This window comes from Lepus europaeus, chromosome 8 (genome assembly GCF_033115175.1).
Source record: "Lepus europaeus isolate LE1 chromosome 8, mLepTim1.pri, whole genome shotgun sequence".
In the NCBI taxonomy this organism is placed as follows: Eukaryota; Metazoa; Chordata; class Mammalia; order Lagomorpha; family Leporidae; genus Lepus; species Lepus europaeus.
The window spans coordinates 63,445,800-63,465,629 of NC_084834.1; the positions used below are offsets into that span (position 1 = coordinate 63,445,800).

Genomic DNA, 19,830 nt, shown 5'->3' on the forward strand with positions numbered 1-19,830 from the left:
TGGAACTCAGTTTGGATCTCGCTGGTGGCTTGCAGGGTCCAAGCACTTGAGCCATCACTTGCTGCCTTAGCAGGAATCTGAAATGGAAAGTAGAGCTGGGATTCAAAGCCAGGCACCAGGGACTGGGATGCAGTGTTCCCAACAGGTGGAATTAATTCCTGAACTGAATGCCTGCCCTTCATTTTTTGAAGGAAAATTCTGCTTTATTTGTAATTTTTATGGAAACAGTTGCTGCTTCTCTGCATTTTGAATGTATCAATCTATTATTTTCTAGTTGTGGTTGCTGCTGTTGAGAAATCAGCTGTCAATGTAATTGACCTTCCTTTGAAATTAACCTGTTATTACTCCATGATGATTTAAATATCTTGTCTTTCTCTTTAATGTATTAATTCTACTTTGTTTAGTAGTATTTGTTTTTATTTAGCTTCTTAGGATTCACTGAGCATCCTAAATTTAGTGCTGGAACTTTCATATTATCTGAAATAGCAGTTATGCTACACACATTTCCTTTTCCCATCTCTTCTGTTTTGAAATTTTGGAACTATCACTGTGCATCTGAGAAGTCTTCTCTCTATCCTCTCATATTTTCATCTCCTTGCTCTCTTTGCTACTTCCTGGATAATTTCTTTGCATTAATATTGCCTTTAGTAGTTATTTCTTTAAATGTATAATACACTATTTTATTCATCAATCAGGGTCTTAATTTTATATTTTAATTTTTAGAACTATTGTTTAACTTTTTTGCCAATAGTATTTTAGCCTTTGTTTATGTTTCTGATCCCTCTTTTTTCTTCCATGAAAGACTGAAAAATACTTATTTTTCCTGATTTTTACAGTATCTAAATGCTTTAGTTCATAATGTGTTCTTTGGTTTCATAGCTATTGATATGGCCAGTTGTATCTTACTGATCCTCTGTGTAACCCATCTTCTTTCCTTTGTTGCTGGCTAGAAAACAGACTGAAAATCATGGCTCATCCAATACAGTATCTCTTGGCAAGCAATTTACTACTTCTAGTTTTGCTTTTTTCTATTCAATATGATCCCTGGTTTGTGATTTTCTTAGTTAAATATTTTCATTACTTCTGGACATATAATATATATTGTTATTCTCTACCTTAATAAATTTGGAAACAAGAAATGGTGTGGAAGAGGAAGAAAGAAAGAAAACACGAGCACTATAACCCCATTTTACACGTGAGAAAATGAGGACAGTGTAATAATAATAGCCAGTCAGCAACAGAATTGAAGTTGGAACATCCATCTTTGAGTTATGAAATGATTAAAATTTAAGAATCCAAAGCCATGAGGCTGTGTTGCTATGTTATATTTGCCAGATTTCCATCAACACTGGGGATCAACCACCAGTCAGAAATAATCAAATTTCTTGTGCTGTTTTGTCTACTTTATTTTGAGTAATATTAAAGTTCCAGAAATATATCAGCCCATGCAAATCCAGTGAATGTAAGTAAATGAAAAGCATCCGCTCCCACCTCTTTGCCATATGCTCAGAAAAATCTTAGACAAGTTCAACTTGATTTGTGCACACCCATCTAGAAACATTGCAGCTTTTACTGGATGGGGTTTTGTGAAAATTTCCAAGTACACAAGATTAGTGAGAGATATGTAGTTGAACATAGCATAAAAAGATCCATGTTACTGCAAAAAGAAGTGATTCTTGTTTTTTAATATTAAATGAAATGTTTAAGTGACACCTAAAATATTGAAAATACTTGGGGCTCACCTTGTGGTGCAGGTTAAGACACCAATTGCGGTGCTGGCATCCCATATCAGAGTGCCTTTTCATGTCCTGGCTTGTCCACTTCCAATCCCACTTCCTGTCTTAGAGCCTGGGAAGGCAGTGGAAGATGGCCCACATGCTGGGGCTCCTGCCACCCATGTGGGAGACTAGGATGGAGCTCCTGGCTCCAAGAAGATTGGAAGCTCAGATTATCATTAGCAGTTTTTAGTAACCACATTTTTTTTAACTAAGGTACATATACATTTGGTGTTTTTTTATCCGATATAATGTTCTTGTACACGTAATAGACTGTATAACAATGTGAACATTACTAGCAGTACTTTTATGTACAGTGGGAAGCCAAAGTGTTTATATGACTTTTCTTATTGAAATAGTCACTTTACTGTAATGGTGTGGAACCAAACCTGAAATGCCTGAGTTACACCTGTGCTGTGTAACAAACCAAACAACGATGAAATGGCAGATAATCCTGCTGTATATATAGGTTTCACTAGGGGGAACTAGCTTCTGCCCCAGGTGAATTTTAATTGGAGTAGCTTGAATTGAGATGGAGGATCCAAAATATCTTCACTCAAAAATTTTGAACTCAGCTGGGATGGCCAGAATAACTCAGGATTGATTGTGCTTCTTTCCTTCACTTTAAAATTTCCTTTCTTCCGAGTGAACTTTTTTCTAGAAAAGTTACAGAAATCATTTTTTTAAGATTTATTTGAAAGGCAGAGTTACGGGAGGAGAGGTGGGGAGAGAGAGAGATCTCTTCCATCCACTGGTTCACTCCCCAAATGGCCTCAGCACCCAAGGCTGGACAGCTAGCCCAGGCCAAAGCCACAAGCCAGGAGCTTCATCCAGTTTGCCCACTTGGGTTCATGGGCCCAAAGATTTGGACCATCTTCTGCTGCTTTCACAGCCATTAGCAGGGAGCTGAATCAGAAGTGGAGCATCTGAAACATGAACCAGCACCCATATGGGATGCTGGCACTGCAGGTGGTGGCTTTACCCACTATGCCACAGTGCCCCCCTGGAAATTCTTTACATGACAGCTGACTTCCAAGAGCATGACAAAGGAATTTAAAAAGTCTTTCATTCAGCCTCACTTCAACACAGTCTAGAGTTAAAGTAAGTCACAGGATTAGCTCAAGTTTGAGAGCACAGAAAAAGAGCCTTCACGTCTTGATGGAAGGAAGGGCATATATGTACAGGGATTGAAGGGCTTTTAATGTCTATCTTTGCAAATAATCTACCACACATAGATATTTGTAATTCAATCACTATTCAGAAAAAAAACTATAGTAAATCCAAAGATTGTCAGTCATCAGTAAGGTCTACTTTAATTCAAATATGATTTTCAAGGAATTCTTCCTCTGTATCTCTCTCTCTCTCTCTCTCTCTCTCTCTCTCTCTCTCTCTCTCTCACACACACACACACACACAAAATCTCTAAGATAAAATAATATAGAAATGCAATAAAAATAAATATATACTTAAATCTTAACTTTAAAAATAAGGAAAAAATCACATATAAGACACTTTCTCTCATGGCCTGTATTGTAGCACAGTGAGTTAAGCCATCGCCTGAAGAGGTAGCATCCCATACGGGCACTGGTTCAAGTTCTGGCTGCTCTACTTCTGATTCAGCTCCCTGCTAATGCACCTAAGAAAGCAGTGGAAGATGGCCCAAGTGCGTTGGCCCCTGCACCCATGTGGGAGGCTTGAAAGAAGCTCTTGGCTCCTGCCTTTGGTCTTGCCCAGTCCTGGCTTTTGCGGCCATTCAGGAAGTGAGCCAGCAGATGGAAGATCTCTCTCTGTCTCTCCCCCTCTCTCTCTGTAACTGCATTCCGAATAAATAAATATTTTTTAAAAAGAGTTTTCTTTCTATGAATGAATTACACATGATCTTTATGTTAGATTTTTCAGTATTTTCTGATTTTCCACAAGAATATTACCTCTGTATCAGAAGAAAATAATTAATTCCCATTCCTAAAAGCTAATTTTTTACTAGTGATATGATATTTCATATTATAGATGCAAAAAGGTGATATACTGGACATTTAGGTTGTTTATAGTTTTCCCATTAAATCAAGCAAACATAAATGGAAATAAATGTAAGTTTGTTTTCTTAGAAATTGATTTTCCAGAACATAATATTTCCAATAGACTCTGATCATGAGAGTATAAGACTGTCTAATCACATCCTCAGCAACACTGGTATTTCTGCATTTTTTACATTATTACAACGTACTATTAATTCAAATTGCTCTATGAATAGTAAATTTGAATTATATATAAAATTATGACCATCTGTGTATTTTATTGTATTAATTGCTTACATCATTGCCAGTTTTTCTGTTGGTAACTAAAATTTTTTTCATTGATCTTTAAAGGTCTTCATATAATAAGCATATTAACTTTTTATCTACAATTAATTGTATTTTTCTAGTTTCTCATTTGCCTTTAATGCTTTCTTATCCAAGAAGTTATACATTTCCTACTTTTAAAAATTATCACTCTGTTCATTTGTGTTTACTCCTGTAGCATACATCCCTAGGTACTCTTCTATTGTATTAATATTTAAATTGTCATCTTGAAGATTTAAGAGTGTTTAAATATTTAACTTTTCTATTCACTTTGGTTTTAGTTCACTCACAAAGCAATGAGAAGGTTTAAGCGAAGAGCCACCCCCCCACACACACACAGTAAAGAAAAGGTGTACTACATAAGGACATATACACACAACAAAAACTGATTAGTTTTTCTATCAATTCTTATACTAATGAATGATGTGTTTCTAGTTTTATAAATATTTTTAAATATATGTGATATTAGTGTGAGATTGCAACCTGTTTTTTTTCTCTCTTAAAAAAAAAAAGAATGACATTTGATTCCTCTGGGTTTTGTGGGTATGTGTGTGGGGGTAGATTATTCCAAATAAATTTTCATTTCTTTATTTCAAAGTCCTAAAATAAAGCTACTTTTATTTTTACATAGACTTGTAATAAATATGTAAGTTAATTTGGGAATAACTGACATCTTTAAAATATTCTGGTGAGGAAAATTTTATGTCTCTACACATGAGAATTTCTCTTGTTTTTTTCAGTAAAGTTTTATAATTTACTTAATGTGGATTTTGATATTTCTTTTAAGATTGTGTCTTGACTGCATTTTATTGACTGCATTTTATTGCTATCTTTAATGAAATAATGTTCTTTCTTTAAATCTGATAAGTAATGATTATTATACTGTTAAGATTGAAATGTGTATCTTTCACCTATCTTTTTATACAGTGTATTTTGTTCTATAAGTCTTTTAAGAGAATTTTCTTGGATATTCTTGGCCTATACCATATTGCCAACAATATTTTTATCACATTCACTGCAAAATTAAATTGATTTTTTTATTTATGTTCATCCACATTAGGCAGAGTCCCAGAAGTCTTATAATATGCTTATTTATTAAATGAATATTTAGAGTGCCTGGTCCTTTCATGACTGCTACTCTGTACCAGAGTTAGATCATTTTTCTTTCTTTAAAACTCGATTTGTTTATTCAAAATTTGGTATGCCAGAAAGAGAAGGCATGACAGAGAAAGAGAGAGCGAGAAGACAGAGAGTAAGATCTTCCATTCACTGATTCACCCTCCACATGTTCTAAGACCCAAGGCTTGGCTAGTTGGAAGCCAGGAGCTGAGAACTTCATATGGGTCTCCCATGTGGGTGGCAGGGACTCAAGTACTTGGGCCATCATTGACTGCCTTCCTAGGCAAGGAAGCTGGGTCAAAGAGAAGCAGTTGAGACTCAAACCAGTACTCTGCTATGGGATGCCAACATTATACACTGACGTTTAACCTGCTGAGCCTGAGCTACGAAATTAGCCCTAGATATATCAGATAAATTATTTGAAAGTTGAGGGGGAGAGGGGAAGGGAACCTTCCATCTGCAAGTTCACTCCCTAAATGGCTACAATGACAGGCTGAAGGCAGGGGCCAGGAACTTCATCCAGGTCTCCTATGTGAATGGCAGGAACCCAAGCACTCAAACCATCTTCTGCTGCTTTTCCAATCACATTAACAGGGTGCTGGATTGGAAATCACGAAGCTAGGAATGGAAACTGCACTCCAATATGGGATGCCAGCAACACAGACAGGGACATAAGCCGCTACCCCACAAAGCCAACTGACAAACAGGAGGACTTCACTACGTGTTTGATGAATGGAGGAATGTGTGGTGCAGCGTGTGGTCAGAGTTCATTTAGTACAAATGCATATAGTTCCACACACCAAGCTTCATCAGCTTCCAACCAAAGAACTGCAATGTCTTATAACACAAATATTATGAGCAGCGTAGCTGAAATGAAGGAATCATTATGCCAGGGAATGATCTGTGCAGTGAAAAGCAGCAGGAAGCATGGGATTTTGCCAAGAAATCTTATTCTTAGAGTGTTTATATGTGGGATGTTCATGCCTCTGTTATCACTGAGGAGATTCTAAGGAACAAGTTCATAGCCACATCACTTTCATATGATTGGTATTAGATTAATTATGTGAAGGGAAGTTTGAGTAGTTATGTGAATTACACAATTCAAATTGGACAGTAGTAGGGTTTATCAATATAGAAAAAAAGGTCATAAAATATCCCTTTGGACACTAATTGTCAAATTACTTTTAGATTTGTACAAAGGGAATTTTAAAAGTGTGTGGAACAATGAAATTAAAAATAAGTTTACTTTGGTACAAAATTTTTGTTTAAATCCATGCAGAGTTACTTCATAATACACATTTTTCACAAACTTTTTGAATACCCTCTCGTATGTATGAATGGTGCACCCATCATTTAAAATCTTAATCCCAAAATGTAGTCTAGATATTTAAGAATACCTACAGCAATTCAATGTCTTCAGCAAAACTAGTTTTCAATATGTATTCAAAGTTTTTAATGTCTAGAGTTATAAGTTTGTATATAAAGTGGGAAGAGGAAAAAGAATGGATTTTCTAGTCTAGATCAGTGTTATTTAAAGTAGATCTCAATATGTGGATTGGTAGGAGATGGCTTAAATGAACAAGACTCCATAGATTCCATTAAAACTACTGATCTGGATGAATTTTATCACTAGTGATTTTTTTTCTCTGAATAATAATTCTTGAATTTGTGCTAGTTACTATAGCTCATTCTATCCAATCTGTAAGTCAGATTAAGTTAGTGGTCTTTTTTTGAAGAGTACTTTGGAAGGTTGGTAATGGTGAACCGGGGTGAAAAATACTATTTTCTAAAAACAATAAATTTAACCATAAAATTGTAGAATTTTGTGTAAATATACTCTGAGTAACTTAAGAGTTTGGAGTCCAATTGTTCTTTTAATTTATTTTATTTAAAAATTTCTAAAAATGTTCTAAATAGAAAGATCGGGAGATTCCTCCTTGGCTACTACTGAAAGATAGATTTTTGTAATTGCCAAAGTACTCCTTGCATACCTAAAAATAATGAGATGAGAAAATCAAACTAATTGTGTGATTTCATCCTATAAGATTGAAAAAATATATCCTAGGTATTTGGGAGGATAGATTTTGACACATCTCTGACATGTAAATTGTCTCTCGAGCATAGAAAGAAATCTTTTTGGTATTTTCATTAATTATAGATCATTAACACATGGTTACTTCACTGTGCTGTTATTAATTTAACTTTCAAAAATGATGATGGGGAAATTCTACACTGATGCTGTACTGCATAATAAAAGGAACAGGAAAGCAACATATCAGTCAGTTGCAGGATTTTAAATTAGGTATGGTATTATTGTGCATATACAGGATCTGGGGATAAAAAAGAAATAAATGAAGTATTTTCTAAAATAATATTGCCCACCAAAGGAAGACCAGACAGTCAAAAAGTATGTAAATAATAACTAAATTTCACCAAGAAATGAAGCACGTTGTTTCATAGGCATCAGGATTAAAAAAAGAAAGAAGAAGGAAAAAAAGAGAACATACCTAAAATGTGCCAGCCCTCTTTCGTAGAATCAAAATGTCATATGAAATCAGATATCATTTATGAACAGTGGCTCTGGAGCTGTATTTGTATTTTGAATCAATACTTTCATTGTGACAAATTATAAATAAAATATGAATGCCTTGCTTCATACAGTAGTAGAGAAACGCATATACAATGCTTGCTTAATATTCTTTCACTTTATACATTAAATACAGGCCTGATTGAAAAAACAAAAGAAGCACCACTTTAAAAGTCTATTGTTTCATTTATCTTGGGCAATGAGAATGATAGGTAAACAGCTGCAAAATGTGACAAAGTTCCAATAATCCAATGAAATTTTAAAACAAAGCCAGAGATTTCCTCAGCTGATGATGTCTCATGAGATGACCTGCCTGTTAAATAGTCTCCATGGCTGCAGAACTGACTTTTAGAAATACTGAACTTTGAGATGAAAAGCACATTGTGGGTTACAGGGCCAATAATGAAAGTATTTTGAGCCAATAGTAATGGTTTCTGTTTCTAATGCACCATCCTGAAGATTCTGATTTTCATCTTTGTCTCTATCACCCAATAAATCTTGATATGTAGTCTTCAATACTGACCATTCTATGACTGAAAAATATTTTAAACATAATTAGGACAGCATCATAACTTAACAGTATTTCAGAAGAAATATTTTGTCATGCTATATGTAATACCTATATATAATAATATATAAAGGGTGCTAGCAATGATCATATACATGAAACATTTATTTTATATATTTTGAATATACAAATGCTTATATAAAATATTTTGCATGCCAGGTTCCCTTTGACACATGCTATATATGTTAATTCTAATAAGGACTATTAAAATCCCATTTAATGTATGTTTGTGTGTGCATGTGCGTGTGTGTATGTCTCCTTTTGATAGCCATTTGTGGGAAATTCCTAAAGGCATGCTAAGCAGAACTTTTTTAAAAAAAAGATTTATTTATTTATTTGAAAGTCAGAGTTACACAAAGAGAGGAGAGGCAGAGAGAGAGAAATCTTCTGTCCGATGATTCACTCCCCAGATGGCCGCAACGGCCGTAGCTGCGCCAATCTGAAGCCAGGAGCCAGGAGCCAGGAGCCAGGAGCTTGTTCAGGGTCTCCCACATGGGTTCAGGGGCCCAAGGACTCAGGCCATCTTCCACTGCCTTCCCAGGCCACAGCAGAGAGCTGGATTGGAAGAGGAGCAGCCAGGACTAGAACTGGCACCCATATGGGATGCCGGCGCTTCAGGCCACGGCGTTAACCCACTGCACCACAGCGCTGGCCCCTGCTAAAAAGAACTTTATAGAGAGGGACTAGTTGTTGTTTAGGCAGCATTTTCTAGTCTATAGCTAGAAAATCTTTTTTCAGTTCCTAGAAAGAATTATACAATTATAGACCCTGAATTGTCTTTATTCACTCTCTCCATCTGGACATTCTTCATGCATTCCAGTGATTCAAATGCCCATCTTTAAAAATTCATTCCTCCATCCCCTGACCTTTCTAACAAATCTTCCCCTGCTCTTTATGGCATGAATCAATTTTTTTCCCATTTTAGTTTCTGTGATACTATTTCATGAAACAATTATTGGCGATTAAGTATTTCCTGTTTTATGAAATCTACCTTTGCCTCATTTTTAAGTCTCATATTCTGAATTCTGACCTCTTTGACAGAACTGAAAACTATTTCTGTAACTCATTGAATATTGTAAAATACTTTGCATAAGGAATAAGCGTTTGTTGATATGATTTTCATTAAATAAGTTTGGAGGGTGGGTATTTGAGACAGCACTTAAAATGCTGCTTGGGATTCCTGCATCCTATATTAGAATGCATGGATTCCAATGTCATCGTCCTGCTAATGTGCTCCTGATGATGGCTGAAGTACTTGTTATGTGAGGGACCCAGACTGAGTCTGGGCTCCTGGCTTTGGCCTGGTGTAGCCCTGCCTATTGTGGGCATTTGAGGAGTGAGCCAGATGATAGATCTGTTTCTCTCTCGCTCTCTCGCTCTCTCTCGCTCGCTCGCTCTCTCGCTCTCTCTCTCTCACATCTTTCAAATAAAATTAAAATAAAAAAGAATGGTTTTAAAGACAAATAACTTTGGTTAAGCCTTTCATTTAACAAATGTTGAATCACGCCATAGGGAGATTGAATGAATTATATATGGTTACACTAATATTTTAAAAAATGATCAAAGATTACATTTCTTGACCTGATCCATGCCTGCCTTTCTGCTATGCTATTCCTGCATCTGGAAAATAGCTGTCAATAACCTATTCTTTTCTTCATTATAAATCCAAATAAAATATCATAAATTAATAAACCTTAGATGATAACAATAATGTTTAGCTTAGCATAGAATTTTGATGAAACCTAGAAATGCCATTTCCATATCACTAATTCATGGAACTAAGCTAGATATTCTTGCCTATTCTATTTCTAGGGTTGTTTTAATAGCCATTCCATGAAGGTAGACCACTAACAGTCACACAGCATTCTCTACCATTGTGATAAAATGCATACATGGAGAAGTCATATCTGCATCATTTACCAATGTATGGGGATCAATGCCTAATATAAAAATATTCAATAAATATTTATCACATACAAAATGGGGGCGGGCTTTGAGACAGCATTTCATATGCAGCTTGTGATGCCCATATTCCATATCAGAGTACCTTGGTTCAAGTCCAGGCTCCACTCTAAATTCCAGCTTCCTGCTACTGTCACACTGAGAGGCTGCTAGTGGCTGACATACTTGTGTCCCTGCCACCCATGTGATAGACCTGGCCAGAGTCCAGGACTTCTGGATTCAGCTTGAACCAGCCCCAGCTGTTGCAAGCACTTGGGAAGTGTAATGGTAGATAGGAGATTCTCTCTCTCTCTCTCTCTCTCTCTCTTTCTCTCTCTGTATGTGTGTGTGTGTGTGCCTTTCACATAAAAAATTGTCAAGTGCAAAATTAATGAGCAAAGAACATTTTTATTGAGAATTTGTCACATATTTTGCTAAAGAAATTTATATTAATTTGTAAATATTTTTGAAGAAAATTCTTGCAATAAGAAAACCCTAACCTGAGAGGATAGTCTTGATATTGCTAATAATTATTTTAGCTATAAATAGGATTTTAAATAGGTGCTTTCCTAGGCATATTAGTAGGGAACTGAATCAAAAATGGAGTAGCTGGGACTCAACATCAGTGCTCATATAAGATGCTAGCACTGTAGGCAGCAGCTTAACTGAATGTGCCACAACATTTAGCCCCAGCAGTTTAACCTTGCACAATGAGGTCATATTCAAAAAATCACTGCCTAGACCAGTGTTATAAAGCTTTCCCTCTTCATTTTGTTCTGTCAGTTTTAGATTTCATATCTTATATCCTGATCCCTTTTGAGTTGATTTTCAAAATCTGATGTGAGATAGTCTAATTTCATTCTATATGTGGCTGACAGGGACTCAGGCACTTGGACCATCATCAACTGTTTTCCCAGGCATATTAACAGGAAGCTGGAGCCAAAGTGAAGGAGCCAGGACCAGAACCGGCACTCTGACATTGGATTCCTGTGTTGCAAGCAGCTGTTTAACCTGCTGCAACAAAATACCATTCAAACTTATAGCTAAATTAACTGAAATATGTATTTCAAAACCACACTTAGTAATAATTATTCCTAAAAACTCATCATAAAGGAAATTCATTGTAATGAACCAAGTCAACTTAAAGGTGTTGTCAGCTGGTTAAATCTATTACTTCTTTTATTAGATTATTAACTAAACTCCATAAGTTTCAGGACATTGAATTTTAAATTGCCTTGAAGTACACTAAAAGCAGAAGATATTTGAAAAAAATGTATCAATAACAAGTTTTTAATATAAAATTTCTTTTATGTCATAGCAGGTTTTTGCATGTAAATTTTTCATCTATTTTAGATGATATTATTTCTTCCTGTTCTATTTTATACCCAACAGCCTGAGTGACCCTCAGCCCAAATGACCCTCAGGCAAGCAATATAGTACAGCAAAATAATTTGTGAAGTAAAACTAATTTACTGAATTCTTTAAGGAATTCACTGCTCCTTAATATTTCAAATTAACCTGTTCATATAAGTCATTATTAAAAACAAATCCAATCAAATTATATAACGCTGAAAAGTAATTTCTTCCTTGAATGTAGGGATATTATCATTTCTACCTTTATAGGAAAAATCGTGTTTTAGCAATTAATACTAAACTACAGAAATCACTTTAAGGCCATGTAATTCAAATGCACATATATTTGTTGTACTTAAACACTAGCCCTTCATCATATAGCCATAATGTGTACATTTTACCAAAATTACCTAATAACATGACCAAATTACACCCCATAAACAAGACATGGATAGCCATTGGTATAAAAAGTATCTGGGCCGGCGCCGTGGCTCAACAGGCTAATCCTCCGCCTTGCGGCGCCGGCACACCAGGTTCTAGTCCCGGTCGGGGCACCGATCCTGTCCCGGTTGCCCCTCTTCCAGGCCAGCTCTCTGCTGTGGCCAGGGAGTGCAGTGGAGGATGGCCCAAGTGTTTGGGCTCTGCACCCTATGGGAGACCAGGATAAGCACCTGGCTCCTGCCATCGGAACAGCGCGGTGCGCCGGCCGCAGCGCGCTACCGCGGTGGCCATTAGAGGGTGAACCAACGGCAAAGGAAGACCTTTCTCTCTGTCTCTCTCTCTCTCTCTCACTGTCCACTCTGCCTGTCAAAAATAAAAAAAAAAAAAGTATCTGAAGAAATCATACAATTTATACCATCCTATTTTTCAAATACTCAATTTTTCTTCCCTTTGTGGGATTTTTTTTTAATGTGACAGGCAAAGAGACAGAGTTTCCATCTTTGGCTCACTCCCCAAATGCCCACATAAGCTGGGATTGGGCTAGACAGAAGCCAGGAGCTGAAAACTCAATCCAGGTCTGCCATGTGAGTGGCAGGGACCCAACTACTTCAGCCATCACCTATTGCTTCCTATTGTCTGCATTAGCAGGAAGTGGAAACAGGAGATGGAAATGGCTATCAAATCTACATTCTCTGAAATAGACTCAGGCATCTTAACCTCTAGGCCTGACGCTCAACCCTATATTCTTATTTAGTCATGGAAATTATGTATAATAAGTTGATGAATAAAAGGAAAAGACTGTAGCAATGAAGGATAAATGATGAGGGGAATAAATATATTTTCAACTCACTAAAGGCAAGCTTACTTTTTTTAAGTGTTTTAAAAAGGAGCAGTATGGGCCGGTGCTATGGCTCACTTGGTTAATCCTCCGCCTGCGGCGCCGGCATGCCATATGGGCGCTGGGTTCTAGTCTTGGTTGCTCCTCTTCCACTCCAGCTCTCTGCTGTGGCCCAGGAGGGCAGTGGAGGATGGCCCAAGTTCTTGGGCCCCTGCACCCACATGGGAGACCAGGAAAAAGCATCTGGCTCCTGGCATTGGATCGGCGTAGCACCGGCCATAGCGGCCATTTGGGGGGTGAACCAATGGAAGGAAGACCTTTCTCTCTGTCTCTCTCACTGTCTATAACTCTACCTGTCAAATAAAAATTTAAAAAAAGGAGCAGTGAACAGATTAGTGGGTACCAGGGATTAGAAAAAGGGAGGGATTGATAGGTGGAGTACAGTGAATCTTTAAGGCAGTGAATCTATTCTGTATGATACTGCAGTGGTAGATATATGTCACCTACATCTTTAAAACCCCACAGAATGAACACCACCAAGAATGAACCTTATTGGGAACTGTGGACTTCTGGTGATGATAATGATGTGTCAGTGTAGGTTTGTCAGTTATAACAGTGTACCACTCTGGTGCTGGAAGTTAACAGTGGGGAGACAGCGTATGTGGGGGAGGAGGGATAAGAGAATTGTCTCCATACTCTGCTTAGTTTTGCTATGCAACTAAAACTGTTCCAAAAAGTTAAAGAAGTCTATATTTTAAGGATAAAAACAAATAAAGACTCTGTAAAAGGAACTGTTGGTCCATAGACACATTACCCATACTCTCCCTCTGAGGCTTAAATAGATTATCCTGAGAAGTAAATGATTTCATCTTCCATATTTGGAATACAGGGCAGCGTTTATTAGTGCTTCAAACATCCATTTTCAATTTTAGTGCTTGTGTTCTTGGTTTTAACCTGTAAACAGTTTTTTGTTAGGATCAACTATGTACAAAGTGTTATATATGTCCTGTGGAAAAGAAAAAAGAAAGAAAGAGAGAGAGAGAGAGAGAGAGAGAGAGAGAGAGAGAGAAAGAAAGAGGAAGAAGGGAAGGAGGGAGGGAGGAAAGAAGGAAGGAAGGAAGGAGGGAGGGATGGTGGAGGGAGAGGGGAAGGAAAGAAGGAAGAAAAAAAGAAATATTTTCTACACGGAGTTGGAATATAAAAATATAAAACATAAGTACTTGTAAGAATGTAGAAAAAAAAGAAACTGTTACATATTATTGTGTGAATGTAAGTTAGCCATTATATAAAATATATGGGCCTTTCACCTCTAAAGTGATATCTCATGGTAGTTTGATTTGCCTTTCCCTGAGAGATGTTAAGAATTTTTTCCTATACTGGTTGGCCATTTAAGTGTTCTTTGTTGAAATTTTTCAGTTCTGCTCTTTTGCCCATTTTAATTCATGTTATTTGCTTTTTAGTATTGAGTTGAATTTCTTATAAATTTTTGATATTATCCCCCATCAGATGGATGATTTGCAAACATATTTTCCATACCCTAAGTTGTCCCTTTACTCTATTAGCTGTGAAGAAACTTTTTAGTTAGATGAAATTTCATTTGACTGTTTTTTGTTTTGTCTTCTATGCTTTTGAGGTCATATCCAAGAATCAAATCCCAGACCAATGTCATTGAGCTTTGCCCCTTTGTTTTCTTCTGCAGTTTTATGGTTTGTGTCTTAAATTTATACCCACTTCTGGGTATATGTCCAAAGTACTTGTTTATGTAATGAGTATGTCAAAGAGATATCAGCAGTCTCTCATGTTCATTACAGTAATATTCACAATAGCCAAAACATCAACCTAAGTGCTCCTCAATAGATGAGATGAATGCATAAATAAAATAAAATATGATTTATGTGTATATGATATATACATAACAATGCCATAATATGTATATATGTGTTACATATGCATAACTATATAATTAATAACAATATCACATTATGTATATGTATATGTACACATAACAATACCATCCAGCCCTAAAAAACAAGTGTCATTTGTGACAGCATTGATAAACCCGGAGAACATTATGTTCCATGTGCTATTGAGAAGAATGGGTTTTTTGCAGCTGATGGAAAACTCTATAGCTGTTTGTTAGGTCCACTTGATCTAAAGTGCAATTTAACTCTGTTGTTTCTTTGTTGACTTTTTGTAGAGATCATCTGTCCATTTCTGATGATGGGGTTTTACAATCCTCTGCTATTATTGTATTGGAATCCATCTTCCCTTTAGGTCTATTAATATTTGTTTTATGTATTTTGGTTCTCCACTATCGAACTTATATATATTTATAAATGATATTTCCTCTTGTTGGATTGAACCCTTTATTATTATATAATGAACTCCCTGATTTCTTTTTACTGAGTTTGATTTAAAATTTATTCCATCTACTAGAAATGTGGCTACTCTTGCTTTATTTTGTGTTCCATTTTTAAGGAAAATCTTGTTCCATCCTTTTATTTTCAATTTAAATGTGTGCTTAAATGTGAAGTGAATTTCTTTTAATCAGCATGTAATGGGGTTCTCTTTTTTTTTAAAATAATTTGGTTATTCTCTGTATTTTAATGGGATATTTTAGTCCATTGACATTAAACGTAATTATTGATAGACAAGGTCTTACTTCTGCCATTTTGATACATGTTTTGTATTTTTATTGTAATTCTTTTCTGTCTCTCTAAAATCTTCATTTGTGGTTAAGTGATTTTTTTCTAGTGTTATATTTGATCCCTTGTTTATTATTTCTGGTAAGTCTGTTATAGGTTCTTGCTCTTCTTTTGGCCATATCAAGCTATCTTGGAATGACAATGTTGCTTATAAAGATAGGGAAAGAAACACAAGTGATAAGAAAATAAGGACCGTGTTGTAGCAGGTGAAGTCACTGCCTGAGACACTGACATCCCAATTGGACACCAGTTCTAGTCCCAGCTACTCCACTTCCAATCCAGCTCCCTGCTAATGCTCAGGGGAAAGCAGTCGAAGACAGCCCAAGTGTTTTGGGCTCTTTCACCCACATGGGAGAATAAGAGATAAGCAAGCCTAACAAAGGACTCTACATTTGTGCTCCATTTCTCCCCACACTTGAATTTTTGATTTTACCTTTGCCCTTTCAGTAATGCTTGTCTCAACCTTTTTAATATAGTGATTAGAATTATTTTTGGCTGTTCACAGTAAAGACATAAATGGTTTATATTCTATCTTTAGAATATTAGAGAATTCTGGATTAGTTCTTGGAGTTGTTCTTACCAGTGAGTTTTCTTCTTTCTTATATTTTCTCTGGGATTCTCTTGCACAGTAGTAGTGTGTCTATAGGTAATGTTAATATACTGTATATTTCTCTATTAAAAAACTTAGAAGATAGTGTTTTGGATACTTTCACTATAAAGAAATGTTAAATATATTTACCCTGGTTTTATTACACAATGTATACATGCAATGAAACATCACATAATGCACAGTAAATATGTATAATTTTTTAAAAAGAAGAAAAATATAACAGTATAAAATTTTTTGGGAAAGGGATTTACACTTGATCTTAGCCAAAAGGCTGAGAAGCGATGGGAAAGGGATTGAAAAGATGCTTACTTTGGTGCTAAATAATTTTTGAAATCTATGCTTAGTATTTTAATATTAGATCTGAAACCCATTCTTATATATGTGTTGTTATTAAACTTTATTATTTACTAGACTCAGATTTACAAGTAGATATTCTCAGAGAAGACAGCCCACACCTTAAAATCTGTTCCTGGTGGATTTTTTTTTTTTTTTTTTGGCCTCCTTCATTCTCTTGGTCAAAGGTTTGGCTATTCTGCAGCCTCTTCCTTGTTCTTGTTAGTACAAGTTTCTTCACAGCAATACACTGGCGTGGAGTAACTAGTGGCTTAATCTTGGGTGCTTTGGCCCGAGGTTTCTTACCTTCTTTGTTTAAAGTCTTTCTTGCAACATACTGGCATACATCATGTTCTTTAGTGTTTGAGAAGTTTGTAAATTCTGCTGGCTCTTTTAGGACCCAGGCACTGTGGTATCAGTCAATCCAGGAATAGCTTTCTCTCCCTTTTTTACAGTAACCAAGTGAAGAACACTCAAATTGATATCGACAATACAGCCCCAAACAGATTTGTGCTTTCCTTCTCCAGTTCTCCTTGGTCTGTAACAGAAATGCCCCTTACTCAACAGTAGGTGGACCCAGCCAAGGGTCAAGACACCTTGCTTCATGGGAAAACCTTGTTTGTCATTCTCACCACAGATTCAGACCACATAACCCTTCCATTCTTCACTCAGAGTGTTGGCAGCAACTTCTGTGGCCATACACTTCTCATGAAAAGTACGAAGTTTATAGTCATCATCCACTTCGATGAGTTTCTGGCAGCCAAAACAAAATTATCTTTTAATTCCATTTTCTATGAAAACTTTGGAGTATCCTTTAGATATAAGAAAGAAAGCAGGGGCCTCCCTTGTGGCATGGCAGGTTAAACTGCTGCCTGTGACACTGATATCCCATATTGGCATTGGTTCTCAGTAGTCCTGGCTGCTCCACTTGCAATCCAACTCCCTGCTGATGCATCTGGGAAAAGCAACAGAAGATGTTCCAAGTATTTGGTCCCCTGCCACCCATGCGGGAGACCTGGATGAAGTTCTTGGCTCCTGGCTTCAGCCTGGCCCAGCAGTAGCCATTGCAGCCATCTGGGCAGTGAACCAGAGAGTAGAAGATCTCTCACTCGCTCGCTCGCTCGCTCTCTCTCCAACTGACTTTCAAAATAAATAAATAAATCTTCCAAAAATAATAAACGAAAGCCATAAAATGATAGAATTTTTTTTTATTTTTTTAAAGATTTATTTATTTTTAAACTCAGTTACAGAAAGAGAAGGAGAGAGAGCAAGCTTTTCCACTCTCTGGTTGGCTCACCAGATGATTACAATGGCCAGATGGTTGCAAGAATATTTTTTTAAAACTAAAAACAAAAGCTGAAGTTAGAAAGTTCAAAGTACTAAGATAAATAAATATTCAATTTTCAAAAGGCAAAAATATGAGAGTAATAAGAATTTTCACATGTCACTATACCTTATGACTCAGTTTCCTCATTTGTAGAATTATGAGAATGGCTTAAATAACGTTAATGATTTCATGATTGTGGTATGTTAAACTGTATCCACAAATTCTTAGATAATCTTCCTTTCCAAAGAGTGAAGGCTGATTCCCGTCCCCTTCCATGGACTTAATGATTCACAAACAATACAACGTGGTGGAAGTGATGGAAAATGTCATAAAAGGAATTGCTGCCTCTCCATTGCTCTCTCTTGGATTGTGAATTCTGGGAGAAGTTAGGTGCCTGTTCAGGCTGCCCGATGGAGAGGCACAAGCGCAAGGAGATGAGGCCTCTTGTCAACAGTGTAGGATAAGCCTGTGGGGAGCAGGAACTGTAGGCTCCATTTCAGGTTCCCAAATGGCTGCAGCCGTTGCTGACATTTTGACTGTATTCACCAGAGAAACCTAAGTCAAATCCGCCCAACTAAGTCACTTTGGGATTCATGATTTTCATAAATTTTGCAGGACAATAATCATTTGTTGATTTTAGTTGCTAAATTCTAAAGTAACTTGTTATACAACAATAGATAACTAAAGCATGTCATAAATGAACAGTGTTGTTTAAAGAAAAATACTGTTAATGAATGATGACATCATATTTTAGTATAGAGAATTTGGGAAATTAGTAGGAAATTTTATATACAGAAAAACTGAAGGCCATAACTGATAAGATGTGATTAGAAATATTATTAATAATAAATGTTGTTAATATTAATAAATACTGTTAGAAATATTGGAAAATATAAAAAAACCCAACACTTGATTTTAGTCTTGACCTAAACCCTGTACAGTGCCATAATACAGCTCACTGAGGCAATTCAATAATATGTACCTTTTTATGGGCCTTTTTATTGACTGTCTGTGCCTCTGGGGTCTTTTCCAAGAACTCCTTTCCTCCATCAGTGTATTACAGGGTTTTCCCAATGTTCTCTAATATTTTGATGGTGTTGTGTCATAGACTTAGATCTTTAATCCATGGTGAGTGGATTTTTGTGTGAGGTGTAAGGTAGTGGTCTTGCTTCATACTGCTGCATGTGGAAATCCAGTTTTCCCAGCACCATTTGTTGAAGAGACTGTCCTTGCTTCAGGGATTGGTTTTGGTTCCCTGGTCAAAAATAAATTGGTTGTAGAAGTTTGGATTGATTTCTTGTGTTTCTATTTTGTTCCATTGGTCTATCCATCTTTTTTTGTATCAGTACCAGGTGTTTTGATTATAACTGCCTTGTAGTATGTCTTGAAATCTGGCATTGTGATGCCTTCTTTATTTTTGTTATATAAGATTGCTTTAGCTATTCAAGGTCTCTTGTGCTTCCATATGAATTTCAGCATCATTTTTTCTATATCTAAGAAGGATGTCTTTGGTATTTAGATTGATATCACATTGAATATGTAAATTGCTTTCAGAAGAATGGACATTTTGAATATATTGATTCTTCCAATCCATGAACATGGAAGTTTTTTCCTTTTTTTTTTGTATGTCTTATTTCTTTCTTTAATGTTTTGTAATTCTCATCATAGAGATCTTTAATATTTATTCTGAGATATTTGATTTTTTTTATAGCTATCATGAATGGGATTGATCTTAGAAACTGAATCTCAGCCTTGGCATTGTCTGTGTATACAAAGGCTGTTGATTTTTGTGTATTGACTTTATATCCTGCTATTTTACTAAACTCTTCTATGAGTTTACAATAGTCTCTTAGTGGAGTCTTTTGTATCCTCTCTATATAGAATCATGTCATCT

General features: G+C 36.1%; 1 pseudogene; it reads right to left on the bottom strand.

The window, feature by feature from the left end:
* Positions 1 to 16,676: 16,676 nt before the first annotated feature.
* LOC133765285 (small ribosomal subunit protein eS6-like) lies at positions 16,677 to 17,374 on the bottom strand (annotated as a pseudogene).
* Between the last annotated feature and the right edge of the window lie 2,456 nt (positions 17,375 to 19,830).